This window comes from Canis lupus, chromosome 10 (genome assembly GCF_011100685.1).
Source record: "Canis lupus familiaris isolate Mischka breed German Shepherd chromosome 10, alternate assembly UU_Cfam_GSD_1.0, whole genome shotgun sequence".
NCBI lineage: Eukaryota > Metazoa > Chordata > Mammalia > Carnivora > Canidae > Canis > Canis lupus.
Window position 1 is genome coordinate 33214754 of NC_049231.1, and position 27807 is coordinate 33242560.

Below are 27807 nucleotides of genomic sequence, written 5' to 3' on the forward strand. Positions count from 1 at the left end.
GTCTAGTGGGCTTAGCAATATGTACTTAAAATTATTATTATTATTACAAAATTTCAAGCAAATGTAAGATAAGAAGGGATAGTATGGTGAGCCTCCATGGAACTATAAGGTAACTTCAATTATTATCACAACAGTGGCTACTGTTGTTTTGTCCATAATTTCAACCTATTACTCTCCCAATCCCACTCCAAGAACAGGTTCATTTTGATGCAAATTCTAGACATCATATACTTCCATCCATAATTATTCTATGTACCTCTAAAATAAAAGATTTTTACAAAATTACTATCATATTACCATTATCATGCCTAAAATATTAATAATAATTCCATAACCAAGCCTCACTATTCAAGTTTGCCTAATTGCCTGGTAATTTTTTTAAAAATTGGTTTGCTTGAATCAAGATCCAAACCAGATCCACACAATGCATTTGGTTGCTATGTCTCTTAAGTCTCTTTGAACCTAGAGATTTTCCCTCCCTATTTTATTCCTTCTCAGTTATTTGACAGAAGCCAAGTTGTCTTTCCTATTGTGTGCCCAATACTCTGCAGTGTGTTCATGGCATCCCTGCTGTGTGATTTAACATGCTCTTCTGATAATTCCTGTAAATTATTAGTTGGGTCTAGAAATTTGATCAGATTCAGATTCAAATTTATGGCAAAAAATAGCACATTGGTAGTGATGGGTACTTACTATTCTATCACACAGGGTTTCACATAGAGTCTCTTTGGGTTATTAAGAAGATGAGAGGTTCAGGTGTCATCAGACTCTAGGTTCTTCCCACTTAGGCCCAACTTCCTGCTTTTCTTGTCTTCTTCCTTCTTTAAGGACAGGATCACAAGTTCATTCATTTTTCATGATCACAAGATGACTGTAATTGCTAGAGGACCACAGCTTTCCTCAAACACTTCTCAGAGACTGCAAGAAGAAAAGAGAATATGTCCCTTCCCCTGTCCTTTCTTAAGAGTACGAAACTTTCTCAGAAGCCTCGGATAATTTTTCCTCCTGTCCCACCAGATAACTGATTTACCTGTCCATCCCTTAACCAGTAACAAAGGGCAAATAAATATCACGGGAAGCTAAGATGAACCAAAATTCTTCCCCAGTGCTGAAGAAGGGACCATCTTCCTCTAAAACACACAGACATCAGGTACATGAACCAAATCTGTGTTCAGTTACCAAGGAAGAAGGGGAGGCCTGAATAGGCAGCCCGTTGTGTCTGTCATAGCACTCAGTAGAGGCTCAGCCTTGCATCGCCTCATGCTGTGTAGTGGGAAGGGGGTCTCTGCTCAACTAAACAAACATACATCTTGTCCATGAACGCCTTCACTCCAGGTCCTTGCCTTGCAGCAGCACATGGCCTTCAACACTCTCCCGTTTGATTCCATCAACAGTTCATTTGTGAGAAATGATATTCACTGAAGATGGCAAAAGCTTGGCCCTCCACCTGTTCCTCAGACAGAATCTTCTTTTTTTTTTTTTTAAGGTTTTATTTATTCATTCATTCATGAGAAACACACACACACACAGAGAGAGGCACAGACGTAGGCAGAGGAAGAAGCAGGCTCCACGCAGGGAGCCCGACATGGGACTCGATCCCAGGACTCCAGGATCACTCCTTAGGCCGAAGGCAGGCGCTAAACTGTTGAGCCACCCAGGGATCCCCCAGACAGAATCTCCAAAACTTGTTTCCTTGGTTGGGTTTGACAGATAGAAAGAAGACCCCATATCCCCAGCCCTGCAAAAACCCCTCTCCCTTCTTGTTCACGAGAACAACTCATTTACCAGTGAAATGCTTTATTCTTGGGAGCCAGTGCTCTTGTGTATAGTAGACGGATCATTCTCAGGAACTATGCATTGAATGAATGAGTGAATGTCTGTTTTTAAAATCCATGAGTGACTGGAAGAAAATCATTTGCATGCTTAATGCAATTCCAAGAGAAATTTCGATGTTATTTTATTTAATCTGGAAGTGTAAATCAGTGCGACTGGTAAGACAATTCTTATTTTTTTTAATTATTATTACCTTTGTTAAATAAGGCAACACATGCATGCTATATAACTCAAATTACAGGAAAGGTGTATTAAATATCAATCATCTCCCTTTCTTCCTAAATCCTTTTGTGATAACATATTAATATTTAGTATATGTGATTCCATACCTTTCTCTAGGCTCAAACATAAATTAACAATTGGATAAGAATATTTGTTTGGTTGTACCATAATTTCTCCAATCTCTCTTTTGTCATTTGGGTTATTTCCAGGTTGTTGGATTTTTTTTTTTTTTTTTTTTTTTTTTTGCCATCATTGATCATGTTACAATAGAGCATCCCAGCACATATCTTCTTAAATACTGGTGCTTTTATTTCTATCAAATAGATTGTTGTGAAGGGCAATGCAAGGTCATTTAATATTTAAATGACTTTGAAGGATTGCTTTCCCCAAAACTTTAACAGTTGATACTTCCACCACCAGTATATGAAAGAACCAGTTTCTATATGCCCTTACATGCACTGAATGCCATTACTTTATAATTTTTTTAGCCAAATGTGGAGTAAAAATGATGAATAATGCTATTTTAATTTATATTAGTGGGGTTCAATGCCTTTTCTTGATTTATTTGATTTTTGGATTCTATGTGTAATGAATTGCTTACTTCTGTGTTAAGCAGCCTTTAAAATGGTTCCCAGTGACTACACCTCTGGTATCCACACACTAGTGTCACTCTCTCTCTCGAGTTTAAGCTAAATCTAGTGATTTGTTTCTGATGAATAGAATTGGCAAAAGTGATGAGATGTCACTTTGCATTTTCTTTTACTCTATGGTTTGTGCTTTAAGGGTCTTATTTAATCTTCCTTTGTTCCCGACATTATAAAAAAAATGTTTCTGTTTTTCTTTCATTAGCTTAATCTTTTGACCATTCCATCAGAGATGTTTAAGCCATCTATAGTTCATTTTTGTAAATAATTGTTTTCAATATAGTTAACCCCCTTTTTTTTTTCTCCCCACCAAAACTGTTGTCCTAGTCAGCTCAGGCTGCCATAACAAAATACTGCAGATTGGGTGGTTTAAAGAACAGAAATCAATTTTCTCACAGTTCTGGAGCCTAATGGTCCAAGACCAAGGTTCTAGTTGGTTTGGTTTCCTGGGAGGATTGTCTTTCTGGCTTGCAGATGGTCACCTTCTATGTCCTCATGTGGCCTTTCCTTGGTGTCTGTGCCTACACAGATGAAGAGATCTTTCTCTCTTCCTCTTCTTACAAGACCACTAATCCTATAGGATTAGGCCTCCACATTTATGACCTCATTTCACCTTAGTGCCTCCTTAAAGGTCCTATCTCCAAATACAGTCACATTGGGGGTTAGAGCTACAACATATAAGTTCAGGTGGGGGGCAGAACACAATTCAGTCCATAGCAACTACCTGTTAAATAATCCACACTTTCCCCACTGGTTGGTGGCTCCCCCACAGTCATATTCTAGTTTCCTGTACATGTACTTTCTCATCTTTTCATCTGTTTGCCTGTTCTTGAGCTGGTGCCACTCCATTTTTATCACTATGGCTCTGTAACATTTCTTTATATCTGGTAAACAAGCTCTCCCTTCCATTCTTTTTCAAAATTGATTTAGCTCCCAATGAAACTAATTTTTTAATATGTATCTTAAAATAAATTTGTCAGGGGGCACCTTGAGTGGCTCAGTCAGTTGAGCATCTGCCTTTGGATCAGGTCATGATCCTTGGGTCCTGGGATGGAGCACCACGTGTCAGGCTCCTTGCTCAGCAAGAAGCCTGCTTCTCCCTCGCCCTCTGCTGCTCCCCCTGCTCGTGCTCTCTCTCTTCTTCCTCTCTGTCAAATAAATGAATAAAAAATTTAAACATAATAAATAAAATAAATTTGTTAGATTTACTAAAGCTTCCTGAGATATTTTAACCAGACTTGAATTAAAGCTGTTTTGAGTTGAACAGCATGTTTACATATTATTCATTCCCCATATGAACGTAGCATAATCTCTCCATTTACTGAAAAAATTATGTGCCCTTTAATTGAGTTTCTTGTTAAAAGTCTTGGCTTTGGTTTGATTCATTCCAGGAGGCTTTATGGTTGGGTTGCTATTGTGCGTGATGTCCTGTCATATTTTATATGTAGCTATTGCTGGTATAGAGAAACGCCACTGATTATTTTCTCATAATTTTACTTAGGCATGTGCCACTCAGATCTCCTTCAAGGGAACCTGCCTCAGGGAGTATAGTTGACTGGCATCCTTTGCTGCTACCACTCTGAATCCATCATCACATTCTTGTCTACTGGGGCCACACTTCAATGGCTGGGCGCAGCCAGGGGGATAGGGCTGGTTCATTCTTCCAGGATGCAGACTCTGGCTCAAGGTCTTCCTCTTTGCCTAATGGAAACATTCTTAGGATCATGTTAATGCCTGAGAGTTTTCTACCCAATTTACCATCCTCTTCCCCTTTCACAGGTATCAAACATGCACTGCAGTGAAGATTCTCCCCATCTTTTTCTATTCTATCCGCTTTACTCTTTTTTTTTTTTTTTAAGATTTTTATTTACTTATTCATGAGAGACACATCAGAAAGAGGCAGAGACATAAGCAGAGGGAGAAGCAGGCCTCTCGCAGGGGGCCCAATGCCGGACTTGATCCTGGATCCCATGAGCTGAAGGCAGATGCTCAACAGCTGAGCCACCCAGGCGTCCTGTATCCCCTTTATTCTTTATGGACATTTTCCCCCAATAAATTTCTATTGTGTCTAATCTTGTTTTGGCTCCTGCTTCTTGGAAGACCTGTACTGAAACAGGGAATAATGTACATACGGTAAAGTGCTCAGATCTTATTTACTGTTCATGAGTATGACAAATGTGCCTGTGTATCTCATTCTACCAGCTGTACTTGCTGACTTAATTCTTTCTTTCAATGGTCATTAAAAGATCATTTTAATGAGACTCTTTAAGTGAATATATGATCACTTTATCTATTGAAACATGTTGTTTTATACAAATATAGCATCCGTTTTTTCATATCTGTTCTGATAACATTCCTACATTTTTAAAAATTTCATCTGTCTCCTGATTTGCCTTTCTCCATCCCTATGTTTTTAATCTTTTTATAAACTTTTGCTTTAAGGCTTTCTCCTGTAGATAATATTACACATTAGTCCTCTCTGAGTCTTTATATTTTTATGCTGAGTTTGATCTATTTCTATTTATTGCAATTAATCTTTTATTTAAATTCTTTTTTTTAAAGATTTTATTTATTTATTCATGAGAGACACACAGAGAGAGGCAGAGACACAGGTAAAGGGATAAGCAGGCTTCATGCAGGAAGCCCGATGTGGGACTAGATCCCGGGACCCTAGGATCCTGCCCTGATCCCAAGGCAGACACTCAACCACTGAGCCACAGAGGTGTCCCTTTTATTTAAATTCTTAAAAAAAAAAAGAACCCTATCAGTATTTTTTCATGTATTCTATTTATCATACTCTCTTTCTGTTTCTTTTTTTTTCTTCCCTGTTACTTGCCATTACAAAGGGGAAAATTAAACCAAATTGGGTTTAGTAGTTATGAGCAGCCACCAGGAGAGTAAAATTGGATGTACAATTTCAAGACAAAGATATTTCAATCTATCCGATCAATTTTATTTATTTTTTGAAAAGTTTTAAAATTTTTATTTATTTATTTTTAAAGATTTTATTTATTTATTCATGAGAGACACAGGTTGAGGCAGAGACACAGGCAGAGGGAGAAGCAGGCTCCCTTCAAGGAGCCCAGTGTGGGACTGGATCCTGGATCCCGGGATCATGCCCTGAGCCAAAGGCAGATGCTCAACAACTGAGCCACCCAGGCATCCCAATTTACTTACGAGAGAGAGAGAGAGAGAGAGAGAGAGAGAGAGAGAGAGAGAGAGAGAAAGAGAGCGTGCGCCTAGGGTGGGGGGAGGGGAGAGGCAGAGAGAAAGGGAGAAAGTCTTAAGTAGACTCTGGTGAGCCTGGAGCCCAACATGGGGCTTGATCTCAAGACTCTGAGATCATGACCTGAGCTGAAACCAAGAGTTGGACACTTAACTAACTGTGCCACCCATATACCCCAATCTATCTGATGAATTTTAGTTACTGATTACTGTGTATATAAAAATTTTGTTATTTTGTTGTAATGGTTGCTGAGATTTAGAACAGTGACACTTACTGAGTTATTTAAACCTCCATTTTTAGTCTCCCTCTCTCCCCCTCCCCCAATGTTTTTTCTTGCTAGAGCACTTCTCTTTTTTTTTTTTTTTTTAAGATTTTATTTATTTATTTATGAGAGACACACAGAGAGAGGCAGAAGACATAGGCCAAGGGAGAAGCAGGTTCTGGGCAGGGAGCCGAAGCGGGACTCGATCCCAGGACCCCGGGATCATGACCTGAGCTGAAGGCAGACACTCAGTCACTGAGCCACATGGGTGTCCTTAGAGCATTTCTTCTAAGAAGGCTTTAAAAGAGGATCTTTGTATGGTAAACAGTAATTACATTGACATCACATTTAAATGAAAGTTTAGCTGGATATGGAATTTTAGGTCCCAAATTCTTTTATTGCCATTTGGTCTCCTTATAGATGTTGCTGTTGAGAAATAATGTTGGTCTGGTTCTTGCTCTTTTATAGGCAGTTTGGTTTGCCTCTAGACGAGTTTAAGCTTTTCTATGTCTTTGATGTACTTAAGTGATAAAAAAAAAAAGTGATACAAAAATGTACTTAGATATATTTTCCCCCAATGTATCCTATTTCTTTAATTAATTATTTATTTATTTATGATAGGCACAGAGAGAGAGAGAGAGAGAGAGAGAGCAGAGACAGAGGCAGAGGGAGAAGCAGGCTCCATGCACCAGGAGCCCGACGTGGGATTCGATCCCGGGTCTCCAGGATCCCAGCCCCGGGCCAAAGGCAGGCGCTAAACCGCTGCACCACCCAGGGATCCCTGCATCCTATTTCTTTAAGTACTTGTATTTGTACTCTGAGGTTTTAAAACTTTCTCTAATCTGAGAAAAACCTCTGTCATTATTTATTTATTTATTTAAACATTCCATTCTATATTTTTCCTCTTCTTCTGAGAATTCTATTATTTGAATGTTGATTCTATTTACATTATCCATGTCTCTTTTCCTTTTTATATTTCATTTGTATAACCCAACCTGATACTTCCTGGTACAAGTCCTCCACTTCCTTGATTTATTCTATATTTATCGTGCTATTCAAACTATTGAATCCTTTGTTTCCATCTTTTTTCATTTTCAAGAATTCTTCTCAGAGCTCCTTTATGCCTTTGCCTTTACAATAACATTTCTTTTTTTCCTTCTTGTTTTGTTTGCTCTGCTAAATTCACTTCATTTACACTTTTCCCATGTGTTGTTTTTTCATATCTCAGTGGCCCTCCCCAATAAACTAGTTATTATTTTTCCTACGAGTTTGTATTCAGGGCTGTCACACTGCAATACAGGGAACTATACCCATTCTTCCAGAACAGGATTCTCAACCAGGGAGGATTTTGCCCCAGCAGGAGACATTTAGAAACTTCCAGAGATATTTTGGCCTGCTACAATCTGTACGGCAGGGGAGGGGATGCAGTATTAGAGCAGTGCTACTGGCTTATAGTGAGTAGTGGCCAGGGATCTCTCGTAAACCCTACAATGTACTGGAAATCTTCTCTCAACAATAATTTATCTGCCCGAAATGTCAATAGAGCCAAGGATGAGAAATTCTATCCTAGAGGTATTAGATGTCTGAGCTGATGAGAAGGGCCAGAGCATAATCCCTAGCTTCTCTCTGTCCTGATTATTTTGCTATGGGGTTTGCAGGGAGAGTGAGAACACATCTCAGGATATGATGTATCCTTCAGACTTCCATCCTGCACCTGCTCTTCTTCAAGAACTGTCTATGAAGCAGGAATCACCATAAGGCCAAGTGGAGCAAGCAAGGAATGTGAGGGGGCTCTTTGGTCAGTTTGCACACTCTGTTAACTGGTTCTTAACAACCCAAATTGGCTAGTCCATTGGGTTAGTTGTCAATGATGTTACATTGGCAGTCCTGACAGTACAGGGCTGGCCACTGTGTTTTCTGCTTCACTGTGGCACTGGGCTGGGCAAAGTCTGCATCTCAAAGTCTCTGCAACCTAACTGCCCCTGGTCTCCATCCATGAGATGCAGCCATGTTTGGCTCTGGGCTTCTATTTTTCCTTCACACCAGTACCTAAACACCTCCCAGTGCTCCAGAGAGTTTTCACAAATTTATGTTAGTTGCATACAACTTTCTGACTTTTGCAGCATTTATGAGGTAGGGCTTGAAGGAAAGAATAGGGAGGCTAAGCTGATCCCTCATCTTATCAGAAACTGGATCTCCTAAATTATTTAGATTTTAAAGCTGTATATACATGTCTCTTTGATAAAACAAAAGTTAATTTTAAAATGAAAAGAACAACAAAAAAACTGAAGAAATTGAGGGACTGTGCAAAAGTTACCATTGAGTGGTGCCTGAATAATGAGGCAATACAGCTAGAATTAGGTTCAACTTGAATAAGAGACTCAAAATCACAGTTTATTCTAGATAGATACAAGTTCATTTCTTCTGTGTGTGTGTGGGTGTGTGTTTAGTATGTATGTATGCAGTTTTTCCTCTTGCATGACCTACATTCCTAAGATTAGGAATCCAAGATGGTTGCTTTGGCTCTATTTATTATGTATCTGTTGCAGCCAACAGGAAGGAGAAAGGGAAAAAGAAGAGGCAAAGAGCATATGATAACTATATTTTATGGAATGTGTGTTTCTAATATAGGATACCAAACTGCCCCAAAACTTAGTGGCTTAACACAACAGTAATTTATTATAAATTATGATTCTGTGAGTAGAATGCACTGTTGTAGAATGGTGTTGGCCAGCATTCAGGGACAGCTGATAGGTCCAAAATGACCTCAACTACATGGTTGGCAAGTTGACACTGGCTGTTAGCTAGGGGTGTAGATGGGGCCATTGCCTGAAGCCTCAGTTTCCCTTCATGAGGATCTTCCCTCATGAAGCTGCTTAGCTCCCTCACAGCATGGAAGAGGCATTTAAAAAGGACCATTCCAAGTATGAGTGCCCCAAAAGGAAGGAAATTACAGCTCTAATCTTCCTAAGGCCTGAACTTGTAAGTCCCTGAATGTCTCTCCTATTGCATTCTGTTGGTCAAAGCAGTTACAGGCCCAGCCCAAGGAAGGGGTGGTGGTGGACACGCTCCACAACTTGATGTGAAGAGTAGCATGCACATCCAGGAGGGGAGGAATTGTTGGAAGACATCTTTGGAGGCTACCAACCATACAGATTTGTCATAGGACACCTATGCTCATCTGCTATCATCCAGAACCAAGTTTAAGTTATATGACCATACTTAGCTACAAAGGAGGTTGGAAAATAGACTTTAAACTGACATCCATGTACCTGGCTAAAAACTGAGGGTTCGGCCTCTCTGGAAGAATGAGTTGAAATGAGTCATCAAAACATAAATAGCCTGAAGTAGTTACAGGGAAGCAGGATACAAAATTGAGGGGCAGAAGAGCCAGAGAGACCAGCAAAAAGAATGGTAAGAAGAATGGAAAGACAAAACAGCTCATTGCAAGAATACAGTTTAGCAGATCTGATGTCCCAGAAATCATATTTTATTTATCATTTTATCATTGATTGCCAAACATTTACCTCTTCCCCACTACAGACCAGGCCTTGGCCTAAGTTCTAGGAATATAACAAGAATAAGACATTGCTCCTATACTCAGGGGTAGATGCAAGGTAAAAGCAAAAATAAAAGACAAGGCTTTCATGCCTCTTCCTCCACCCCCTCCCAGTTTAGGAGACTCTTCACTAATGTCACATAAGAGTAGAAGCAATAAAAGGCACCAGGAATCTTTATTCAGAAGAGTGGTAAATATTTGCATATTTGGTAAAATCTTCTAAATCTTCATCTTAAATCCCACACTCCCAAAATAGCCACTACTGGGTTTCCAGACTAGGTTAAGCCCTGACTGTAGACATTTGTAGGTTTTGTGTCCTCAGCATCTCTTTATTCACATTCATTCTATTAAAAACAGCTGTTTTTCTTTGATATCATTGACTTCAGTCTCTGTGGCTGACATATATGGAATTGACTCCATTCCCATTCCAGGTGTGTGTATGTGGGGTGCATATGGCCCACACACAGCCTGCGCTCTTGTTAGAGTTCTTGCAAATGAGAGTTTAAACAGGAAGGTTTAAACAGTTTAAACAGCAGGTTCTGCTGGAGGCAGCCTAAGAGGAGAGCTTGCCCAAGGCTGAGTCCTGCACAGATGGAAGCAGAACCAGGAAATGATGTGACAGTCCCAATGACTGGATCCACCTATGCCTGAAGGATGATCTCTTAGATTTTTCAAATGTGTGAGCCAATTTGCCTTCCTGCTTAAGGCAGTTTAAGTTTGGTTTTTGCCACCTGTAAACAAACGAGTCCGAAATGAATAATCTCTTATGTTATAGACTTTAGACTTTTATCATCCCTGTTCTTCTTCTTTGAGATCTTTGGTCAATGTCCTTTAATTACTATTTCAGTGTTGCTCTCCTTCATGGGTCCGTCTCCTCTGACCATGTGCTTATTGAGTAGAATGGTGAATACAACATCTCACAGTATTTACATGACATCTTCCTGCTTGCCTCTCTCTTCCTGAACACAGGGCTGAATTCTCCAAGGTAAATATAAGTGTGTACTGCCTCCACTGCCCTGCCCTTCCCTCTGGCGGTGGTAGATGACTGTTGCTATGCCACTTCTCAACACTCCATTAGGGTAAAACCATCTCAGCTATGCTCTGTCACTTAGAAAAGTGTCTCATAATAAATGTTCAATATATATTACTGATATTAATGACAATAGCTATAAGTAATAATTTAAAAGCATAATTTAAATTATTCTGCTGTTTTCTTTTTCACTTAACAATGCATGTGAGAGCTCATGATATACATGTATATGGAGCTGCCTTGGTCTTTAAAAACATCTTTTATGGTATTTCTTTGTATGGATGTTTCACAATTTATTTAATCTGTTCCATCCTGTTGATATTCGGTAGTTTCTAATATTTTTTCTAGTATAAACAATGCTACAGTGAATTTCTTTGTATGTTCACTTTGCCTACATGTACAAGTATATGTACTAGAAATAGAATTGCTGGATCAAAGAGAACATGTATTTTAGAATCAGCTCATCAAGTTCTATGAACATCCTGCTGGGATTGTGATTGGAATTTCACTGAGTCTATCGATCATTTTGGGGAGAACTGGCATTTTTATGATATTATCTTCCTATTAGTAATAGATCTTCCTGAACATAATAGATTTATTTAGATCTTTCTTGTCCCTTAATTTATATATAAGAATAATAAGCCCAAAGAAGTCAATATCTCTAGAGAAACAAAGTATGAAGGAGAGAATTGTCCTATCAGCAATTAGGACTCATTATGAAGCTACAGTTATCAAGATACAAGGTACAGGAGCAGGGATAAACAATTTGAACATTGGATAGAACAGAAATCCCAGAAACAGATTCAATTATCTGTCATGGAAGATTAGTGGTGAAAATAATTATTATTCCACAAGGTGGACCTGGAAAAAAATGTGTTGTTCATATTGGGGAAAAAATGGAATTTATCCCTACCTCACACCATAGATAATTAACCCAGATGGATCACAAACTTACATGTCAAGAACAAAATGTTACAAGTTTTTTTTTTAAAGATTTATTTATTTATTCATGAGCAACAGAAAGAGGGAGAGACACAGGCAGAGGGAGAAGCAGGCTCCACACAGGGAGCCCGATGTGGGACTCGATCCCAGGTCCCCAGGATCATGCCCTGGGCTGAAGGCAGATGCCAAACCACTGAGCCACCCAGGGATCCCCAAAATGTTACAAGTTTTGATACACAATATAGGTAAATATTATTCTGACTGGGGAGAGACAAGAATATCTTAAACAAAAAGTGTTAACTATGAAATAAAATATTGATAAATTTGCTTCATAAAATTTAGAATTGTTCATCAAAGACATTGAAAATAAAGTGAAAATGCAAGTTATGGGCAGTCTGCTTTGATATTGCTATATCAATATTTTGATTAGTGTTTCTTTGGTATATATTTTTCTTTTCCTTTATTTTTAATCATTATAAATGATTTACCCTTAGGTATATAATATGTAATTGGTGTGTAGCTGGATTTTAAAATTCCAATTTGATAGTTTCTCCTCTTGTCATAGCAGGTAAATTAACCTGTGTAGTGGGTTGAGTGGTGACCCCTAAAAAGACATATCCACTTCCTGACCCTCTGAGCCTGGGAATGTGACCACATTTGGACAAAGGGTCTTTGCAGATGTAAGTTAAGGATTTTGAGATGATATCATCTTGGATCATCCAGCAGGATCCTAAGCCCAATGACACATGTTCTTATAAGAGACACACAGGAGAAGACACAGAAGGCCATGAGAAGGAGGCAGGATTAGAGTTATGTAGCCAGAAGCCAAAGGTGGAAGTTGCAAAGGAAGGATTCTCCCTAGACCCTTCAGAGTGAGTAGGACCCTGCTGACACCTTGATTTTGGACTTTTAGCCTCCAGAGCACTGAAAGTAAATTTCAGTTGTTTTAGGCTACCAAGTTTGTGGTGATTTGTAATAGCAGACCTGGAAAACTAATACATTCTATTTATATGTATCATGATAAATAGCACAGTTGGATTGATTTATATTTAACATTTATTTTTGTGTTTTGTTTACCATCTTTGAAAAAAAAAAGCCTTTATTTATTTATTTATTTATTTACTTGAGAGAGAGAGTGAATGAGAGGGAGAGAGTAGAAGCAGGGAGAGGAGCAGAAGGAGAGGGAGCAGACTCCATTGAGCAGGCAGCCCGACTCAGGGCTCAATCCTCTGACTTGAGTCCAAGGCAGACGTTTAACCAACTGTCACCCCAGGCACCCCTACCATCTTATTTTTCTGCTTTATCTTCTTTCCTGATTTTTGTTGGATTGATAAAAATTTTCTATTATATTCTTCTATTTCTTTCTGTGTTGATTGTATTTCTGTTCTTCTAATGGTTACACTTGAAGTTTTAGCATAAATAATTAATCTTATAAAAAGCCTAATCACAAAACAAGAATCTTATCATGTTTTTATATTGCTCAAGTGAACATAAACTCCATCTAATACTGATTCCTATACTTTGTTTCACTTTTCTACCCATAAAAAGTCAACAGTTTTTATAGTCTACAGTTAATTAAATTTATCTGCTCATTTATTAATTTCTGTGTTCATCATTGTGTCCAGAACCCCACAGCTTTCCTCCTTTCTTCCTGCTAAAGGACACATTTAATGCATAATAAACTCTTTTAGTCTCTGTGTGTTGGAAACTATCTATTTTGTCATCACTCCCCTCCCTGCCCCTGTTACTTACACTCCCCCCCCAGCCAGCCTGATAAGTCCTGCACAGGTCTTACCTGGCAATGCAGTAGGGTTCCTGCCCCATGGACATATTGAAGCACTGACAAATATGCTGCCAAGCTGTCATTGGACAGCTTGATTTAATTCCTGGTCGTAAATGCTGCTGTTATGACCTCCCTGGGACCCGAGCTTCACGCAAGCCTGGCACTGGGCACAGTTGACAATGGCTTTTCTCCACAGGCGGAGGAGCCCTGGGGCAGGCTCTGTTTTCTGGTGATGGTCCTGGCTGCATATGGTTGTGCTTAGGTCTGGGGACCCTACAAAGGATATATCAACTCCTAGCTGCCATGGCAGGTTCCTGGAGCTCAGGTTTTTTACTTTGGGTTACTGTCCCATCTCCCAGTGCATGGAGATTTGTGTTTTCAAAACTGGATATGTTTTTGTTTAATTTTCTGTTTGTCTATTTTGTCTATTATTGCTGTTTGAAAAAAAAAAGTATCTCATTGCATGAATTTTCAAAACTATATTTTTATTTTTCCAGAAAACATTTTAAAAGCATTAGAGTTCCTTAAAGTTTTGGTTCAATCCCACCTGGGAAAACATGTCAGCCTGGGTTGGGTTTGTTTGTTTGTTTTGTGGATGACCGCTGACTAAATCTTTAAAACTTACTTTTTTCTAAATAATGGTCTATTTGGATTTTTCTTTCTTTTCTAAGGTTAGTGTTAAACATTCATTTTTTTTCCCTGGAAAATCATCTTTATTTTGCAACTGAACAAAAAAGACATATAATTATTTTAGTTTCCTCTAAGTCTGAGGTTATTTTCTTCATCCTTATTTATTGTTTTTTTTTTTTTTGCTTGTCTCCTTTTATCTTGATTAAGTTTTTTTTCTCCTAAATAACTCTACTTACTTTTCAGTTGTCATTTTTTCCTTTCTATTACATTTCAGTCTCCATTAGTTTTTCTTTCTGCTCTCCTTATGTTTATTCTATTATTTTCTAATTTCTTGAGTTATATTTTCATTTTTTAGTATTTATATTTTTAAGTAATCTCTATGTCCCACATGGGGCCCAGACTCTTAACCCTGAGATCAAGAGTCACACACACTCCTCCAACTGAGCCAGCCAGGGACCCCTTCATTTCTTAGTATTTATAAATACTCATATCTTTAGCTCTCAATTTTTCCCTCTAACTGTTTTAGTCACATCTTATAAGTCTGAATATGAAGTGTTTTCTCTACTGTTATGTTCTAAACATTCTGTAATTTTTGTTTCGATTTCCCCTTTGATTCAACAGTTGTAATGGTTGCTTGATTTTCTTTGTTTTCTAGTTTGGTCCCTGATTCTGAATTTTCCTATAGTGTGACAGGAAAATGTTCTATTGTGTGTGGTTCTTGACAAGATACCAACTATCTGTTCTGTGAGCTCAATGCATAAAATACATCTTAAGCCTTTTCTATGGGTCTTCTCTCAGCTTATTTATTATTTTATGAACTTTATCTGTCATAGGCTGAGATAAAGTCTCTATTTCTATCCCTTCTTTTCTTTTTTTTTCTTAAGATTTTATTTAATTTATTCATGAGAGACATACAGAGAGAAAGGCAGAGACATAGGCAGAGAGAGAAACAGACTCTATGCAGGGAGCCTATCCTGGGACTCCAGGATCACACCCAGAGCCGGAGACGGGTGCTCAACTGCTGAGCCACCCTGGAGTCCCTGCTTTTATTTCTCTGTGTTGTTGCTTTGTGAACTTGGATGGTACTGTAGCTTGTATATAAATATATATGAATTTAAAGTCTTCCTTGTACTTTTCTCCTTATGATACATTGCCTTTATTTATGCCCATTTCATGTTTTTTTTTGCCCTGAATTTTATTAAGTCATCATTTTTATATTCTTTTTGTTTACATAGCCCAGATTTTTACCCCATATCTCTATTCTTTCTTGGTTATCACATTTTGTATCTGCTCAATACCACAAATAGCCAAGGTTTGCTTTGAGATCCAGCCTGAGTATTTTTATTTTAATAAGTTTATCCATCTGAATTTACTGATAACAACAGATACATTTGATGTTTTTAACAGTCTTTTATGTTACAATATATATTGTTTATTGTTTTTAAAGATTTCATTTATTTACTTATTTATTTACTTACTTACTTATTTATGAGAGACACAGAGAGATAGAGAGAGGCAGAAACACGGGCAGAGGGAGAAGCAGGTTCCATGCAGGGAGCCTGATGCGGGACTCGATCCCAGGACTCCAGGATCATGCCCTGGGTGGAAGGCAGGTGCGCTAAATTGCTGAGCCACCCAGGGATCCCCTATATTGTTTATTCTTGTAAAAATCTTATGTGATTTGTGTTTTCTATATTCCATTTTGCGCACACATTTCTTGAAGATTTGAAAGGTTTTTAGTTGGCTTTCATTTATTTCAATGGCTAGTGTTTTTAAAGTTATTTTAGTGGTTTAATTTTACTTAATTAATCTTCTTTTTCTTCAAATAGGAATTATCAACTCTGGACTATGTGCAATAAAAAAGTTAGTTATGTTTCCACCTCTTCTCACTTCCTCTGTCAAATTTCTCCTCTCTATGGTAACTTTCAGCAAATCATATTATACTGTGGTTGTTAGTTCTTCTAGTATTTATGTTTAAATATCCTCTATACTGTTACATATCTTTATATAACTTTATACCTTTAAATATCATTTTACATCTGTTAGTTGTAATATCTTAGTTTTAATTTCCTTTGAATCAGGTTGTAAAGGATCAGCTAATCAGTATATTTTTAAAAAAGATTTATTTATTTATTTATTTATTTATTTATTTATTTATTTGCGAGAGAGAGAGAGAGAGAGAGAGAGAGAGAGAGAGAGAGAGCCCATGCATGAGTGGGGAGAGGGACAGAGGAAGAGGGAGAGAGAGAATCTCAAGCAGACTCCTGCTGAGCACAGAGCCAAATGAGGGCTTGATCTCATGCCTCTGAAGATCATGACCTGAGCCAAAACAACAGTCTGGCTACACCTGATTGAGCTACCCAGGTGCCCCAATACATTTAAACTAGTTCATACTTGGGGGACCTGGGTGGCTCAGTTGGTTGGGCATCCGACTCTTGGTTCTGGCTCAGGTCATGGTCTTGGGATCATGAGACTGAACCCCAGGTTTGGCTCCCTGCTCACTGCAGAGTCTGCTTGGGATTATTTCCCTCTCCCTTTTCCTCCCCCTCTGCCCTTTTCTCACTCACTCATGCTCTCTCTAAAATAAATAAATAAATCTTAAAAAAAAGAATGTGAAATTAAAAACAAAAACAAAGCTTCATGCCTTCATATCTTCTCTCCCCTTCTGCTCCTCCAGGCATTTATTAGTTACATTATTTATAAGTTATCATGGTTTATAATATTTACAGAGTTTCTAAAGTTGTGATAGGAGCAGCTTTACAGTAAAAAAATTTAAATCTTAACCCCTAGTCTTTTTTTCCTGTGATTTCTCTATTGATCTTTGTAGTTGGCCAGAATTACCTACAGCTTATTTAATTAGAGCTTCTGGGCATTATATTCCCTGTATGTTCAAAAATATTTGTTGTTTGCTTTTATCTTTGAAAGAAGAACTGGCTGGGTAATTTAATTTTTCTGAGGAATTTGTAGACATGGCCCAACTATTTTCCAGGGTTGATGTTGCAGTAGAGAAACATGTGGCCAGCCATAATTTCTCCCATCATAATCCCCCAAAATCTCACGATTTTTTTACATGGAAACCCCAAATATTATTTCTCCTTGGTACTCAGTAAACCTTCTACTTTCAGTGTCGATTCTTTTGTATCAAATATTCCTGGGATCTACAAAGCTGTGATCATCAAGACAGTGTGGTACTGGCACAAAAACAGACACATAGACCTATGGAACAGAATAGAGAATCCAGAAATGGGCCCTCAACTCTACTGTCAACTAGTATTCGACAAAGCAGGAAAGACTATCCACTGGAAGAAGGACAGTCTCTTCAATAAATGGTGCTAGGAAAATTGGACAGCCATGTGCAGAAGAATGAAACTAGACCATTCTTTTATACCATACACAAAGATAAACTCAAAATGGATGAAAGATCTAAATGTGAGACAAGAATGCATCAAAATCCTAGAAGAGAACACAGGCAACACCCTTTTTGCTCTTGGCCACAGCAACTTCTTGCAACATCCATCTATGAAGGCAAGGGAAACAAAAGCAAAAATGAACTATTGGGACTTAATCAAGATAAAAAGCTTCTGCACAACCAAAGAAACAGTCAACAAAATTAAAAGACAACCTACAAAATGGGAGAAGATATTTGCAAATGACATATCAGATAAAGGACTAGTATCCAAGATCTATAAAGAACTTATTAAACTCAACAGCAAAGAAGCAAACAATCCAATCATGAAATGGGCAAAAGACATGAACAGAAATCTCACAGAGGAAGACATAGACATGGCCAACATGCACATGAGAAAATGCTCTGCATCACTTGCCATCAGGGAAATACAAATCAAACCACAATGAGATACCACCTCACACCAGTGAGAATGGGGAAAATAATAAAACAGGAAACAACAAATGCTGGAGAGGATGTGGAGAAAGGGGAACCCTCCGCACTGTTGGTGGGAATGTGAACTGGTGCAGCCACTCTGGAAAACTGTGTGGAGGATCCTCAAAGAGCTAAAAATTGAGCTACCTTACGACCCAGCAATTGCACTGCTGGGGATTTACCCCAAAGATACAGATGCAATGAAACACCGGGACACCTGCACCCTGATGTTTATAGCAGCAATGTCCACAACAGCCAAACTGTGGAAGGAGCCTTGGTGTCCATGGAAAGATGAATGGATAAAGAAGATGTGGTCTATCTATACAATGGAATATTCCTCAGCCATTAGAAACGACAAATATCGACCATTTGCTTCAACGTGGATGGAACTGGAGGGTATTATGCTGAGTGAAGTAAGTCAATCAGAGAAGGACAAACATTATATAGTTTCATACATTCAGGGAATATAAAAAATAGTGAAAGGGAATAAAGGGGAAAGGAGAGGAAATGAGTGAAAATATCAGAGAGGGAGACAGAACATGAGAGACTCCTAACTCTGGGAAACGAACAAGGGGTGGTGGAAAGGGAGGTGGGTGGGGTGTTGGGGTGACTGGGTGATGGGCACTGAGCGGGGCACTTGACAGGATGAGCACTGGGTGTTACACTGTATGTTGGCAAATCGAACTCCAAAAGAAAATATACACAAAAAAAATATTCCTGGGATCTGATAAATCTGTCAAGCTGTGGTTTGAGGCTTTCATTTTGTTCAAAATGGTCTCCCAGAATTGTATTTTTAAAGATCTTTTTCCATTTTTTTTTTGGTATCCCTTCTGGGATGTCAATTTTGCATAAATTTAATCTCCATTGCTTTCCAAATTGTTTTTTTCTTTACCCTTTTTAAAAATCAATTTTATGGGGATCCCTGGGTGGCTCAGTGGTTTAGCACCTGCCTTTAGGCCAGGGCATGATCCTGGAGTCCCAGGATCGAGTCCCACATTGGGCTCCCTTCACGGAGCCTGCTTCTCCCTCTGTGTCTCCACCTCTCTCTCTCTGTGGGTCTCTCATAAATAAATAAATAAATAAATAAATAAATAAATAAATAAATCTTTTAAGAAATCAATTTTATGATGAAATAATTTATATACAATAAAATTCACACATTTTAAATGTACAATTGTCAATAAACACGTAAACCTATATAACCACCACCACAATCAATACATAATATTTTCATTATTTTAACAAATTCCTTTTTGCCCTTTCTCAATTTCCATCTCCTATCTTCAGCCCCAAGCAACCATTGATTTGCTTTTTATCACTACAGATTAGATTTGTCTTTCCTTGAGTTTCATAAAAATGGAGTCATATAGTATGTACTTTTCTGTCTGGCTTCTTTCGCTCAATATAATATTTTTGATATGTATCTACTTTGTTGCATGTATCAGTAGTATTCCTTTAGTATAAAAATACCACAATTTGTCTAGCCATTCACCTATTTGGGTGGTTACCACTTTGGGCTATTATGAGTAAAACCTGTATGAACATTCATGAACATGTCTTTGTGTGATCTCTTGTGGAAACACTTAGAAGTTAAATTGTTGGATCATATGGTAAGTGCATGTTAACTTATATGAAAGAAATACCATTTTTACATTTTTATCAGTAATGTAAGAGTTTCAGTGTCTCCACATCATTGCTAATGTCATCTCTCAATGTTGTCAAATCAAGAAATTTTAGTCATTCTAAAATTTTTAAAATTAATTAATTAATTTATTTATGATAGTCAGAGAGAGAGAGAGAGAGAGAGGCAGAGACACAGGCAGAGGGAGAAGCAGGCTCCATGCACCGGGAGCCGGATGTGGGATTGGATCCCAGGTCTCCAGGATCGTGTCCTGGGCCAAAGGCAGACGCTAAACCGCTGCGCCACCGAGGGATCTCAAATTTTAGTCATTCTAATGGGTACATTGGTATCTCATTATAATTTTCTCTACTCCTTTCTTTAAAATTTTAGCATTCACTTATTTTACCAGCATAAATAGATGAGATATAAATTTAAATCATTCTAATTACAGTTCTAAGGAACTCCCTGCAATTTAAACACGAACTTCTTATTTTAGAACAATTTAAGTTTGCACAACAATTGTAAAGATCATACAGAGAGTTCCTATATACCCCACCCATGTACCCTTACTATGAACATTTAACACTAGTATGGTATACTTACTAATGAATAGACCAACACCGATTCATGATTATTAACCAAAGTTGGTACTCCATCCAAATTGCCTTCACATTGACCTAATTAATGTCCTTTCTGATTTCAGAATCCCATCCAAGATACATATTATATTTAGTAGATTTGTCTCCTTAGGGTCCTCTTGGGTCTCCTGTGTACCCCTCCCGCTCTAATAGTGAGAAACCTGGCTCCCACCATACGACATCATCTACTTAATTGTTTAACTCCAGTATACACGTATGGTGGCACCAGAATTAACCCATATCCCCACAGGGAATGACTTTATCAACTAGAGTACAGGACTTCTATAGTTTCTTGTGCCTATAGTCATATAACTACTAATTCCCAAAGTTACTTAGGTTAGCATCTTTTCCTCCTACCCCCTTCAATGAAGTTGCTTCATACATTCTACTTTCTATCCTGGGATTCCCCCCAACCCCACTTAAAGGATTTTCTTTTAACTTTACATAAAGTTCACTCTTTGTGCTATAAAGTTCTGTGGGTTTTGACCACTGCACACTATCATGCATTCAGTATTACAGTATCATATATACAATAATTTCTTCACTCTCAAGTAGTCTCCAGTGTTTCACTTCTCACATTCCCCACAAACATCTGATGACCACTGATGTTTTTACCACCTTTATTTTAAAAAAAAGATGTTTTGTCTTTTCCTTTTTGGTCAAAGTTGACTATCTCTTTTAGTCTATTTCTGGGTTTCCTATTTTATTTCATGAATCAATGTGTCTATTCTTTCACCAATACCACACTGTCTTGATTACTGAGATTATAGTAAGTTTTGAAATTGGGTAGTTGAGTCCCCTAATTTTGTTCTTCTTTTTCAGGATTGTTTTGCTTATTCTAGACTTTTTGCCTTTCTATATAAATGTCAGAATAAATTTTGACGAAATCCACAAAATAGCTCTCTGGGGTTTGGATCAGGATTACATTGCATCTATAAATTAAGTTGGGAAAGATGACATCTTAATAATATTGAGTTTCCAATTCATAAGTATGAAATTTCTCTTCATTTATCTAGATCTTCTTTGATTTCTTTCTTTTTTTTTTTTTTCAGAGTATTTCAGTCTCTTCATGTAGATCCTATACCTGTTTTGTTAGGTATGTTTTATGGTTCAGAATGTGGTCTTGGGCAAATGTTCCATATGAGCTTGAGAAAAATGTATATTTTGCTCTTGTTGGATAGAGTATCTATAAATGTCAATTAGATTGAGGTGATTGATAGTGTTATTCAGGTCACACATATTCTTACTGATTTTCTGTCTGTTTTATCAGTTACTGAAGCAGGGATGTTGAGTTCACAAACTGTAAGAATGAATTTGTCTATTTTTTCATTCAGTTCTATCAATTTTTGATTTGTGTATTTTGAGGCTTTCTTGTTAGGTGCATACACAGTAAGGATTGTTTTGTATTCTTAGACAATAGACTCCTTTATCATTATATGTCCCACATTATTCCTGATAATTTTTGTTGTGAAATCAGTTTTGTTTGAAATTAATATACTACTACATCTTGCTTTTAGATAGTGTTAGAGTAGTATATCTATTCCATCCCTTTATTTTCCCCTCCCTGGTCGCTATGCTAATAACATGGCAACCTTTATGCTTGCTTCTGCCATATTTCCCATGTGCTCCAAATAATCAGAGGAAACCTTCCTCACTATGTGAATTCTCTTTTTCTTTAAAGCTAGTCATGCTATAATTCATAGGATATACACTTTTTATAGGAAGGTATAGGTACTCCTAAGCTGATAAATTGCTCTTTGTGGAGACAATTTCCCTGCTTTTTCTTTTCTGTTTCTTCAAGTATAATTAATACACAGTGTTATATTAGTTTCATTGTTTTTATTTGTCTTTATGATGTGTATAAACATATTATCTATTACAGTCTTCTGTGGAGTAGTGGATTTGACTCTTTGGGTTGCAAGATAGCTTAAGGAAAATGGGAAATTTATCTTAAAGATATTAGGTATATCTAAGAACACAGAGCTAGATAGTAACAGTATCAGGACTAGATCATTTATTTGAATCTTTATATTTAAGGCAAATTTCTTATATACAACATATAATTTGGTCATTTATTTTTAATTTCAGACTAACAATTTATATCTTTTAATTGGTATATTTAGACAATTCACATGAAAAGTGATTATTGGTAGAGTTGGATTAATATCTACCATGTTTGTAACTGTGCTCTTACATTTGTTCTTTGTTTCTTTTTCTCTCTTTTTCTCTTCTGCCTTATCTGGTTTTAACTGAACATTTTATATAGTTTCATTTTATCTCTTCTGTTATGATATCAATTATACTTCTTTTTAAACTTTTCTTATGGTTGCCCTAGTGTTTCCAAAATACATTTTTAACTAACCCAAGTCCACCTTCAGATCACACTCTGTAGCTTATGTATAGTGCAGGTACATTCAAATGGGGTACTATGAATTCTTCTCACTCATCACCAAGGACACTGCTATCATTTATTTCATTCACTCATATGCTACAACCACCCAACAAATCATTATTATTATTACTTTAAACCATTATTAAGATGAAGAAAAATAGGGGTGCCTGAGTGGCTCAGTTGATTGTCTGCTTTTGGCTCAGGTCATGATCCTGGAGTCCTGGGATGGAGCCACACTGGGCTCCCTGCTCAGCGGGAGATCTGCTTCTCCCTCTCCTTCTGGCCCTCAACCTCCATCCCCTGCTTGTGCTCTCTCTTGCTCACTGTCTCTCTCTCAGATAAATAAAGTCTTTTTTTAAAAGATGAAGAAAAATTAAAATAAAAGGTTTTATTTTACCTTCCTTTATTCCTCCTTCTTTATATGGATGCAAATTTCTGTCCTATATAATTTTCTTCTGCTGGAAGGAAATGTTTTAACATTTCATGTAGGGCAGGTCTGCCTGACATGAATTCCCTTGGTTTTCATTTGTTTGAGAAAGTCTTTATTTCTTCTTCGAGGGATAATTTTGTGGAATATAGAATTCTAGATTTGTGCTTTTCTCTTTCAACATCTTAGATATTTCATTCTACTTTCTTTTTGCTTGCTTGGTTTCTAATGAGAAGCTCACTGTAATTCTTATCCTCTATAGGTAAGGTCTTTTTTCCCCCTCTGGATTCTTTCAAGATTCTCTCTTTGTCTTCAGTTTTCTGCAATTTGAGTATGATAGGCCTAGGTATAGTTTTTAGTATTTATTCTGCTTGGTAGTCTCTGAGCTTCCTGGATCTGTGGTTTGGTGTCTGTCATTAATTTCAGATAATTCTTGGCATTATTTCAAATATTTCTTTTGTTCTGTTCTTTCTTCTCCTTCTGATATTCCAATTACATGTTTGTTACATATTTCAAAATTGTGAGATTGTTTCATAATTCTTGAATGTTCTGTTCTGGTTTCTTTGTTTGCTTTGTCCTTGCATTTCTATTTGGGAAGTTTCTGTTGACCCATTTTCAAGCTTACTGATTCTTTCCTTGGTCATGGTGAGTCCACTTATGAGCTCATCATCAAAGGTAATCTTAATTTATTTTAGGGTGTTTGTCTCTAGCATTTCCTCTTGACTCTTTCTTAGAATTTTCACCTCTCTTCTTATATTTCCTATCACTTCTTGCATGTTGTCTACTTTTTCCATTAGAACTCTTAACATGAATCATGGTTTTCTTTAAAAACTCTGTCTGAGGGCAGCCCGGGTGGCTCAGTGGTTTAGCGCCACCTTCAATCCAGGTCGTGATCCTAGAGACCCGGGATCGAGTCCCATGTCGGGCTTCCTGCATGGAGCCTGCTTCTCCCTCTGCCTGTGTCTCTGCCTCTCTCTCTCTCTCTGTGTCTCTCATGAATAAATAAATAAAATCTTTAAAAAAAAAAAAACCTCTGTCTGATAAGTCCAACATCTGTTTCACATTTGAACCTGGTTCTAATGCTTGATCTTTGCAGATATTTTCCTGCCTCCAGTGTGCTTTGTCATTTTTTGTTGAAAGCCAGACATGTATTAAGCAACAGGGTGTGAGCCTTTAGTGTGAGGATTGTGTTAATCTGGTTAGGAGTTAGACTGCACTTAGTGTTTCCTGTAGCTATAGGGGCCAGAGGATTCAAATTCCTCCTAGTGATCTTATTTTTGTCTTCTCTCTTGACTTTGGGCTTCCCTAAATACTCCTCATCTGTGAAATGAAGGTCTTGCAGATTTTTCTGCTATTATTCCACTGTTATAAACTGAAGCCCTGTTGGAGTGGTAGTAAACTGTGGGGGAAGGAAAGCATTTTATGACCTCATTTAGAGCTCAGTGTTCCTGTGAGCTATGCCTCTGGGCGGTGACCTGCACAAGCGATTTTCTATTGGCACAGATTTTCTTCCCTAAGTGAGATCCAAGGTTAGAGAGGGTGGAGGGGGAGAAATGCCCTTCTCCTTGGGGGGGATAAGGCTCTGACGTAGGCTGTTCCCCTAAGCATAGTCTTTGTTATGGACTACATTCTGGGTTGAGTAACAGTGATTACTCTTCCCCTGCCCCTGCCAGAGCCATAAAGGGATTTTTATAGTATCTTCATCTGATAACCTAATGGGGTTACTGAAGGTAAAGCCCACCAAAGTGTGAAGTCCCCCAAAGTTTCTCACTTCCAGGCTAGGGTGAGTCTACACTCACCCTCCAGAAATTTATAAAAATTACCTTTAAATTTTCCTATTGGTTTATGGCTCCAGCAGCATCTTCTCCAGGTAAGCAAATCTTAGATGTGTCTCTGGATTTCCCCATTTCTCTAGATTTCAAGGTGGCAGTTTGCCCTGCTCTTACAGATTGGATATTTGTCTCTTGCCCAAAATTATATGTTGAAACTCTGATATCCAATGTGATGGTATTAGGAGGTGGGGCCTGTGGGAGGTGATTAGGTCATGATGGTGGAGCCCTCATGAATGAGATTAGTGCCCTGATAGAAGGGAACACAGAGAGCTGGCTCACTTGCCCTTCTTTCACCGTGTGAAGACACAATGAGAATCCACAGTCTGCAACCCAAAGGAGGGTTGACCAGAACCTGACCCCACCAGAACATGAACCTAAACCATACTGGCACCTGATCTCTGACTTCCAGCCTCCAGAACTGTAAGAAATAAGTTTCCATTGTCTATAAGCCACTCAGTTCATGGTACTTTGTGATAGCAGCCCACCTGCAGACTTTGTTCTCCACTGGGCTCAAAAAAGTTAATTTTTAATTTACTCTGTTTTTTTTTTTTTCTTATTATAAGAATGGGAATGACAGACTCTAAGCTCTTTACATGTGGGAGCTGCATCTCAAGTCCCCTGATCCTTTCTACCACTCTGTTCACATCTTTTTCATGTAAAGGATCCTAGACAAGTTCCACAAATGTAATCATTATATTGCAGGGATTGGACTCTCATGAGTAAAATTAAAGACCAACTCTTTCTTCTGCTGTCCCTTTAGATATGCCTGTGCACTAGTTCTTGTCCCAGCTCCAGGTGAAACCTCAGGTATGATAACTATCTGGCTAGGATTAGATTTAAAAAATTTTTTAATTGAGATATAGGTGGCTCAGTGGTTGAGCATCTGCCTTCAGCTCAGGTCGTGATCTCGGGGTCCTGGGATCGAGTCCCCCATCAAGCTCCCTGCAGGGAGCCTGCTTCTCCCTCTTCCTCCATCTCTCTCTCTCTCTCTCTTTTTCTCTGTCTCTCATGAATAAATAAATAAAATCTTTTTTTTTTAAATTGAGATATAATTCAAATACGAAGAAATTCACCCTTTTTAAGGCATATAATTGAGTGCTTTTTAGTATATTTACAAGGTTTACCAACTATCACCACTATCTAACCTCAAAACATTGTCATCATCTCAGAAGGAAGATCTATACTCATTAGCAGTCACTCTCCAGTTACTCACCAACACCCTCAATCCCTCGTAACCACTAGCCGACTTTTTGTCTCCATGCTTTTGCCTGTTCTGGACGTTTCATATAAGTGGAATTATACAATATGTGGTCTTTTGCATCTGGCTTTTTTCACTGCGTAATGTTTTCAAGTTTTCTCAGTACTTCACTCCTTTTTCGGCTGAACAATATCCCATTGTATGGATCTACCACATTGTGTATGTCCATACATCAGTTGATAGATACTTGGATTGTTTCTACTTCTTGGCTATCATGAGTAACACTGCTAGAAACATTCATGGACAATTTTTGTGTGGACATATGTTTTTAATTCTTTGGGGTAGATACCTAGGAGCAGAATTGCTGGGTCCTATAGGAACTCTTTGTTCAACTTTTCGAGCAACTGCCACTGTTAGATTTTTTTCTTTTTCTTTTTTTTAAATTTATTCAGAGGCAGAGAGAGAGAGAGGCAGGCAGAGAGGCAGAGACACAGGCAGAGGGAGAAGCAGGTTCCACGCAGGGAGCCCGATGTGGGACTCGATCCCGGGTCTCCAGGATCACACCCCAGGCTGCAGGCGGTGCTAAACTGCTGTGCCGCCAGGGCTGCCCTGTTAGATTTTTTTTAAGTCCTCCAGGCACTTGTAAAAACAGCAAGTCTGGTTTTATTAATTTCAAAGTGCAGAATGATAATTTAAAAGTCCAAGTTCTTACCTAATTTAGAGTCCCTTCCCTTGTCCAGTTTGGCCTGGAACCCCACTTGAAGTATATGGCAAAGGGGGGTTTTATTGTCTTTACTGGTTCCTCTGCCACTTCTGGGTCATGAATTCTGACTCCTCCAACTTGAGATGTGGCAGGGAGAGACAATCTGGTGAAAAGGAGGCATGGCCTTATAGGGTGACTTCAACAGTCATCTGCACTGGTGCTGATTCTTTCTGTCATGTGACGCTATAAGAACGTGTTTGGTGATACTCTCGCTGGGAACTTCCTATAATTCCTTTTGACCTGGGTAATCCCTCTTTTTTTTTTTTAATAAATTTTTATTCATTTATGATAGTCACACAGAGAGAGAGAGAGAGAGGCAGAGACACAGGCAGAGGGAGAAGCAGGCTCCATGCCAGGAGCCCGATGTGGGATTCGATCCCGAGTCTCCAGGATCCCACCCTGGGCCAAAGGCAGGCGCCAAACCGCTGCGCCACCCAGGGATCCCTTTTTTTTTTTTTAATAAATTTTTATTTATTTATGATAGTCACACAGAGAGAGAGAGAGAGGCAGAGACACAGGCAGAGGGAGAAGCAGGCTCCATGCCGGGAGCGGGTAATTCCTCTCTTATGCCCAGTCTCTTACAGCTCAATTCTCAATCATGGGCAGGATACCAGTTTGACAGAGACTACTGATTACTCTCCAATATCAGTTTTACCCTGTCCTCAGAAGTAGAGTCCCCAACTTCCTTGAACACATGACAACTTGGAATTTTCCAGCCTGCCTCATAGGTGTGTGTGGCCTATAACAACCATGTTCTCACTGATGGTATGTGAGAGTCATATGTACAACCTCTGGGAATTGTCATCACATTTGGGGAGACTGCTTTTCTCCTTCCTCCCAGTGGGCTGCAATACAGAGGGGGTGGGTGCAGCTAGGACAGTCATGTTGGGCCCTCTGGTGCAAGCTACATGTTGGGTACAGCAGA